The sequence below is a fragment of the Triticum dicoccoides genome, chromosome 6A (assembly GCF_002162155.2).
Source record: "Triticum dicoccoides isolate Atlit2015 ecotype Zavitan chromosome 6A, WEW_v2.0, whole genome shotgun sequence".
NCBI classification, from domain to species: domain Eukaryota; kingdom Viridiplantae; phylum Streptophyta; class Magnoliopsida; order Poales; family Poaceae; genus Triticum; species Triticum dicoccoides.
This window is the reverse complement of record NC_041390.1, coordinates 512,625,382-512,633,913: the sequence shown is the minus strand read 5'-3', so window position 1 is coordinate 512,633,913 and position 8,532 is coordinate 512,625,382.

The following is an 8,532-nucleotide window of genomic DNA, read 5'->3' as shown; positions in this document are numbered from 1 at the left end:
AATTTTTGAGTTGTAAGAAAAATATAAGTGTGATGATCATCATTATTAGAGCATTGTCCCAGTGAGGAAAGAATGATGGAGACTATGATTCCCCCACAAGTCGGGATGAGACTCCGGACGAAAAATAAATAAAAGAGGCCAAAGAAGCCCAAATAAAAAAAGAGGCCATAAAAAAGAGAAAAGGCCCAAATAAAAAAATAAAAATAAAAATAAAGAGAGAAAAGGAGAGAAGGGACAATGTTACTATCCTTTTACCACACTTGTGCTTCAAAGTAGCACCATGATCTTCATAGTAGAGAGTCTCTCATGTTATCACTTTTATATACTAGTGGGAATCTTTCATTATAGAACTTGGCTTGTATATTCCAATGATGGGCTTCCTCAAATTGCCCTAGGTCTTCATGAGCAAGCAAGTTGGATGCACACCCACTTAGTTTCTTTTTGAGCTTTCATATACTTATAGCTCTAGTGCATCCGTTGCATGGCAATCCCTACTCACTCACATTGATATCTATTGATGGGCATCTCCATAGCCCATTGATACGCCTAGTTGATGTGAGACTATCTTCTCCCTTTTTGTCTTCTCCACAACCACCATTCTATTCCACCTATAGTGCTATGTCCATGACTCACGCTCATGTATTGCGTGAAGATTGAAAAAGTTTTGAAAAAGTTAGAGTATGAAACAATTGCTTGGCTTGTCATCGGGGTTGTGCATGATTTAAATATTTTGTGTGGTGAAGATAGAGCATAGCCAGACTATATGATTTTGTAGGGATAACCTTCTTTGGCCATGTTATTTTGAGAAGACATAATTGCTTTGTTAGTATGCTTGAAGTATTATTATTTTTATGTCAATATGAACTTTTGTTTTGCATCTTTCTAATCTGAATATTCATATCACAATTAAGAAGATTTACATTGAAATTATGCCAAGTAGCACTCCGCATCAAAAATTCTCTTTTTATCATTTACCTACTCGAGGACGAGCAGGAATTAAGCTTGGGGATGCCTGATACGTCTCCAACGTATCTATAATTTTTGATTGCTCCATGCTATATTATCTACTGTTTTGGACCATATTGAGCTTTATTTTCCACTTTTATATTACTTTTGGGACTAACCTATTAACCGGAGGCCCAGCCCAGAATTGCTATTTTTTGCCTATTTCAGTGTTTCGAAGAAACAGAATATCAAACGGAGTCCAAACGGAATAAAACTTTTGGGAACGTGATTTTCTCACCGAACGTGATCCAGGAGACTTGGACCCTTCTCCAAGGAACAAAAGAGGTGGTCACAAGGGTGGGGGCGCGCCCCCTGCCTCATGGGCCCCTCGGAGCTCCACCGACGTACTCCTTCCTCCTATATATACCTACGTATCCCCAAATGATCAGACCAGGAGCCAAAAACCTAATTCCACCGCCGCAACTTTCTGTATCCACGAGATCCCATCTTGGGGCCTGTTCCGGAGCTCCGCTGGAAGAGGGCCATCATCACGGAGGGCTTCTACATCATCATAGCCTCTCCGATGAAGTGTGAGTAGTTTACCTCAGACCTTCGGGTCCATAGTTAGTAGCTAGATGGCTTCTTCTCTCTCTTTGAATCTCAATACAAAGTTCTCCCCCTCTCTTGTGGAGATCTATTCGATGTAATCTTCTTTTTGCGGTGTGTTTGTTGAGACCGATGAATTGTGGGTTTATGATCAAGTCTATCTATGAATAATATTTGAATCTTCTCTGAATTCTTTCATGTATGATTCGTTATCTTTGCAAGTCTCTTCGAATTATCTGTTTGGTTTGGCCAACTAGATTGGTAGTTCTTGCCTTGGGAGAAGTGCTTAGCTTTGGGTTCGATCTTGCGGTGTCCTTTCCCAGTGCCTATATACATGATCATGCCTAGATATTCTCATAACTATGCTCAATTCTGTCAATTGCTCAACAGTAATTTGTTCACCCACCGTAGAATACTTATGCTCTTGAGAGAAGCCACTAGTGAAACCTATGGCCCCCGGGTCTATTCTCATCATATCAATCTCCATCACTTTAATCTTGATTTGCTTTTTTACTTTGCCTTTACTTTTCACTTTGCATCTTTATACCAAAAATACCAAAAATATTATATCTATCAGATCTCACTCTCGTAAGTGACCGTGAAGGGATTGACAACCCCTAATCGCGTTGGTTGCGAGTAGCTATCGTTTTGTGCAGGTACGAGGGACTTGAGTGTGGCCTCCTACTGGATTGATACCTTGGTTCTCAAAAACTGAGGGAAATACTTACGCTACTCTGCTGCATCATCCTTTCCTCTTTGGGGAAATCCAACGCAAGCTCAAGACGTAGCAGGGGTGCCCCCTTCCTTCCTTCTCCTTCTCCCTTCCCCTTTTCCTATTCCATGTGGGAGGTGGAATCCTACTAGGACTAGGGAGTCCTAGTAGGACTCCACACTTTGGGCGCGCCGTATGAGGGTCGGCCTCCTCCTCCCTCCATCCTTTATATACGTGGCCAGGGGGCACCCCATAGACACACAAGTTGATCATTGATCTCTCTTAGCCGTGTGCGGTGCCCCCCCTCCACCATAATCCACCTCGGTTATATCATTGCGGTGCTTAGGTGAAGCCCTGCGTCGGTAGCATCATCATCACCGTCATCACGCCGTCGTGCTGACGAAACTCTCCCTCGACACTTTGCTAGATTGGAGTTCGTGGGACATCACCGAGCTGAATGTGTGCAGATCGCAGAGGTGTCGTACGTTCGGTACTAGGATCAGTCGACCATGAAGACGTACGACTACATCAATCGCGTTGTCATAACGCTTCTGCTTTCGGTCTATGCGGGTACGTGGACAACACTCTCTTCTCTCGTTGCTATGCATCACCATGATCTTGCGTGTGCGTAGGATTTTTTTTTTAAAGTACTATGTTCCCCAATAGTGGCATCCGAGTTAGGTTTATGGGTAGATGTTATATGCACGAGTAGAACACAAGTGAGTTGTGGGTGATAATATTCATACTGCTTACCAGCATGTCATACTTTGATTCGGCGGTATTGTTGGATGAAGCGGCCCGGACCGACATTACGCGTACGCTTACGTGAGACTGGTTCTACCGATGTGCTTCGCACATAGGTGGCTGGTGGGTGTCAGTTTCTCCAACTTTAGTTGAATCGAGTGTGGCTACGCGCGGTCCTTGTTGAAGGTTAAAATAGCACATACTTGACGAAAAATTGTTGTGGTTTTGATGCGTAGGTAAGAACGACTCTTGCTCAACCCGTAGCAGCCACGTAAAACTTGCAACAACAAAGTAGAGGACGTCTAACTTATTTTTGCAGGACATGTTGTGATGTGATATGGTCAAGACGTGATGAGATATAAATTGTGGTATGAGATGATCATGTTTTTTTGAAGTTATCGGCAACTGACATAAGCCTTATTGTTGTCTCTTTGTTGCATAAGATGCAAGCGCCAAATAAATTGCTTTACTTTATCGCTATGCGATAGCAATAGTTGGCGAGATGACCATGTGACGACACGTTGATAGAGATCAAGATGATTGAGATCATGGTGTCATGCCGGTGATGATAGAGATCATGACGGTACTTTGGATATGGAGATCAAAGGCGCAAGATGATCATGGCCATATCATGTCACATATTTTGATTGCATGTGATGTTTATCATTTATGCATCCTTTTTGCTTAGTTCGATGGTAGCATTATAAGATGATCTCTCACTAAATTTCAAGGTATAAGTGTTCTCCTTGAGTATGCACCGTTGCTACAGTTCGTCGTGCTGAGACACCACGTGATGATCGGGTGTGATAAGCTCTACGTTCACATACAACGGGTGCAAGCCAGTTTTGCACACGCAGAATACTCATGTTAAACTTGACGAGCCTAGCATATGCAGATATGGCCTCGAAACACTGGAGACCGAAAGGTCGAACATGAATCATATAGTAGATATGATCAACATAGTGATGTTCACCATTCAAAACTACTCCATCTCACGTGATGATCGGATATGGTTTAGTTGATATGGATCACGTGATCATTTAGATGACTAGAGGGATGTCTATCTAAGTGGGAGTTCTTAAGTAATATGATTAATTGAACTTTAATTTATCATGAACTTAGTCCTGATAGTATTTGCATAACTATGTTGTAGATCAATAGCTCACGATGTAGCTCCCCGTCAATTTTTGATATGTTCCTAGAGAAAAACTATGTTGAAAGATGAAAGTAGCAATGATGTGGACTAGGTCTGTGATCTAAGGATTATCCTCATTACTGCACAGAAGAATTATGTCCTTGTTGCACCGCTAGGTGAGAGACCTATTGCAGGAGCAGATGAAGACATTATGAACGTTTGACAAGCTCGGTATGATGACTACTTGATAGTTTAGTGCACCATGCTTTACGGCTTAGAACCAGGACTTCAAAAACGTTTTGAACGCCATGGAGCATATAAGATGTTCCATGAGTTGAAATTGGTATTTCATACTCATGCCTGTGTCAAGAGGTATGAGACCTCTAACAGTACTTTACCTACAAGATGGAGGAGAATAGCTCAACCAGTGAGCATGTGCTCAGATTGTTTGGGTACTATAATTGCTTGAATCAAGTGGGAGTTAATCTTCCAGATGAGATAGTAATTGACAAAGTTCTCTAGTCACTATCACCAAGTTACTAGAACTTCGTGATGAACTATAATATGCAAGGGATAACAAAAACAATTCCCAAGCTCTTCGCGATGCTAAAATCGGCGAAGGTAGAAATCAAGAAAAGCATCGAGTGTTGATGGTTAACAAGACCACTAGTTTCAAGAAAAGGGCAAAGGGATAGAAAGGGAACTTCAATAAGAATGACAAACAAGTTGTCACTCTCGTGAAGAAGCCCAAAGCTAGACCCAAGCCTGAAACTGAGTGCTTCTACTGCAAAGGAAATGGTCACTAGAAGTGGAACTGCCCAAGATACTTGGCGGATAAGAAGGATGGCATAGTGAACAAAGGTATATTGGATATACATGTTATTGATGTGTATTTTACTAGTGTTTATAGCAACCCCTCGGTATTTGATACTGGTTCAGTTGCTAAGAGTAGTAACTGGAAATGGGAGTTGCAAAATAAATAGAAACTAGTTAAGGGCGATGTGATGATGTGTGTTGGAAGTGATTCCAAGGTTGATAAGATCACCATCGCACACTCCCTTTACCTTCGGGATTAGTGTTGAACCTAAAATAAATAATATTTGGTGTTTGCATTGAGCATGAATATGATTGGATCATGTTTATTGCAATACGGTTATTCATTTATGTCACGGAATAATTGTTGTTCTATTTACATGAATAGAACCTTCTATGGTCATACACTCAATATAAATGGTTTATTGAATCTCGGTCATAGTGATACACATATTCATAATATTGAAGCCAAAAAATGCAAAGTTAATAGTGATAGTGCAACTTATTTGTGGCACTGCCCTTTAGGTCATATTGGCGTAAAGCGCATGAAGAAACTCCATGCCGATGAGCTTTTGTAATCACTTGATTATGAATCACTTGATGCTTGCGAACCATGCCTCATGGGCAAGATGACTAAGACTCCGTTCTCCGGAACAATGCAGCGAGCAACTGACTTATTGGAAATAATACATACTGATGTATGCGGTCCGATGAGTGTTGAGGCTCGCGGCGGGTATCGTTATTTTCTGACCTTCACAGATGATTTGAGCAGATATGGGTATATCTACTTGATGAAACATAAGTCTGAAACATTTAAAAAGTTCAAAGAATTTTAGAGTGAAGTGGAAAATCATCGTGACAAGAAAATAAAGTTTCTACGATCTGATCGTGGAGACGAATATTTGAGTTACAAGTTTGGTCTTCAATTAAAACAATGTGGAATAGTTTCACAAATTCATGCCACGTGGAACACCACAGCATAATGGTGTGTCCAAACATCATAACCGTACTTTATTCGATATAGTGCAATCTATGATGTCTCTTACCGATTTACCACTATCGTTTTGGGGGTTATGCATTAGAGACAGCTACATTCACATTAAAAAGGGCACCATCTAAATCCGTTGAGACGACACCGTATGAACTATGGTTTGGCAAGAAACCAAAGTTGTCGTTTCTTAAAGTTTGTTTGGAGTTGTGATGCTTATGTGAAAAAGCTTCAACCTGATAAACTCGAACCCAAATCGGAGAAGTGTGTCTTCATAGAATACCCAAAGGAAACTGTTGGGTACACCTTCTATCATAAATCAGAAGGCAAGATATTCGTTGCTAAGAATGGATCCTTTTTTTTAATGAGGTAATTGTACCTTCTCCCAAATTGGAAAGTAGTTCATCACAGAAATTAGTTCCAGTGATTCCTACACCAATTAATGAGGAAGCTAATGATGATGATCATGAAACTTCAGATCAAGTTACTACAGAACCTCGTAGGTCTTCTAGAGTACGGTCCGCACTAGAGTGGTACTGTAATCCTGTTCTGGAGGTCATGTTACTAGACCATGATGAACCTACAAACTATGAGGAAGCGATGATGAGCCCAAATTCTGTGAAATGGCTTGAAGGCCATGAAATCTAAGATGGGATCCATGTATGAGAACAAAATGTGGACTTTGGTGGACTTGCCCCATGATCGGCAAGCCATAGAAAATAAATGGATCTTCAAGAGGAAGACGGACAATGATAGTAGTGTTACTATCTACAAAGCTCGACTTGTCATAAAAGTTTTTTCGACAAGTTCAAGGTGTTGACTACAATGAGATTTTCTCAACTGTAGCGATGCTTAAATCCGTCCGAATCATGTTAGAAATTGTTGCATTTTATGATTATGAAATTTGGCAGATGGATGTCAAAACTGCATTCCTGGATGGATTTCTGGAAGAAGAGTTGTATATGATGCAACCAGAAGGTTTTGTCGATCCAAAGGGTGCTAACAAAGTGTGCAAGCTCCAGCGATCCATTTATGGACTAGTGCAAGCCTCTCGAAGTTAGGAATATACACTTTGATGAGTTGATCAAAGCATATGATTTTATGCAGACTTTTGGAGAAGCCTGTATTTACAAGAAAGTGAGTGGGAGCTCTGTAGCATTTCTAATATTATATGTGGATGACATATTGTTGATTGGAAATGAAATAGAATTTCTGCATAGCATAAATGGATACTTGAATAAGAGTTTTTTGAATGAAAGACCTCCATGAAGTTGCTTACATATTGAGCATCAAGATCTATAGAGATAGATCAAGACGCTTGATAAGATTTTTCAATGAGTATATACCTTGGTAAAGTTTTGAAGTTCAAAATGGATCAGTCAAAGAAAGGGTTCTTGCCTGTATTACAAGGTGTAAAGTTGAGTAAGAATCAAAACCCGACCACGGCAGAAAATAGAAAGAGAATGAATGTCATTCCCTATGCCACAGTCATAGGTTCTATAAAGTACGTTGTGCTGTGTAGCAGACCTATTGTGTACCCTGCCCTGAGTTCGGCAAGGGAGTACAATTTTGATCTAGGAGTAGATCACTGGATAGCGGTCAAAATTCTCCTTAATGAGGACTAAGGAAATATTTCTCAATTATGGAGGTGATAAAAGAGCTCGTCGTAAAGAGTTACATCGATGCAAGCTTTTACACCGATCCAGATGACTCTTAGTCTCAATCTGGATACATATTGAAGGTAGGAGCAATTAGCTAGAGTAGCTCCGTGCAGAGCATTGTAGACATAGAATATTTGCAAAATGCATATGGCTCTGAATGTGACAGACCCGTTGACTAAACTTCTCTCACAAGCAAAACATGATCACACCTTAGTCCTCTTTGGGTGTTAATCACATAGCGATGTGAACTAGATTATTGACTCTAGTAAACCCTTCGGGTGTTGATCACATGACGATGTGAACTATGGGTTTTAATCACATACAGATGTGAATATTGGTGTTAAAACACATGGTGATGTGAACTAGATTATTGACTCTAGTGCAAGTGGGAGACTGAAGGAAATATGCCCTAGAGGCAATAATAAAGTTTTTATTTATATTTTCTTATCATGATAAATGTTTGTTATTCATGCTAGAATTATATTAACCGGAAACTTAGTACATGTGTGAATACATAGACAAACAGAGTGTCACTAGTATGCCTCTACTTGACTAGCTCGTTGAATCAAAAATGGTTAAGTTTCCTAGCCATAGACATGAGTTGTCATTTGATTAATGGGATCACATCATTAGAGAATGATGTGATTGACTTGACCCATTCTGTTAGCTTAGCACTTGATCGTTTAGTTTGTTGCTATTGCTTTCTTCATAAATTATACATGTTCCTATGACTATGAGATTATGCAACTCCCGAATACCGGAGGAACACTTTATGTGCTACCAAACGTCACAACGTAACTGGGTGATTATAAAGGTGCTCCACAGGTGTCTTCGATGATACTTGTTGAGTTGGCATAGATCGAGATTAGCACTTGTCACTCCGATTGTCGGAGAGGTATCTCTGGGCCCTCTCGGTAATGCACGTCAC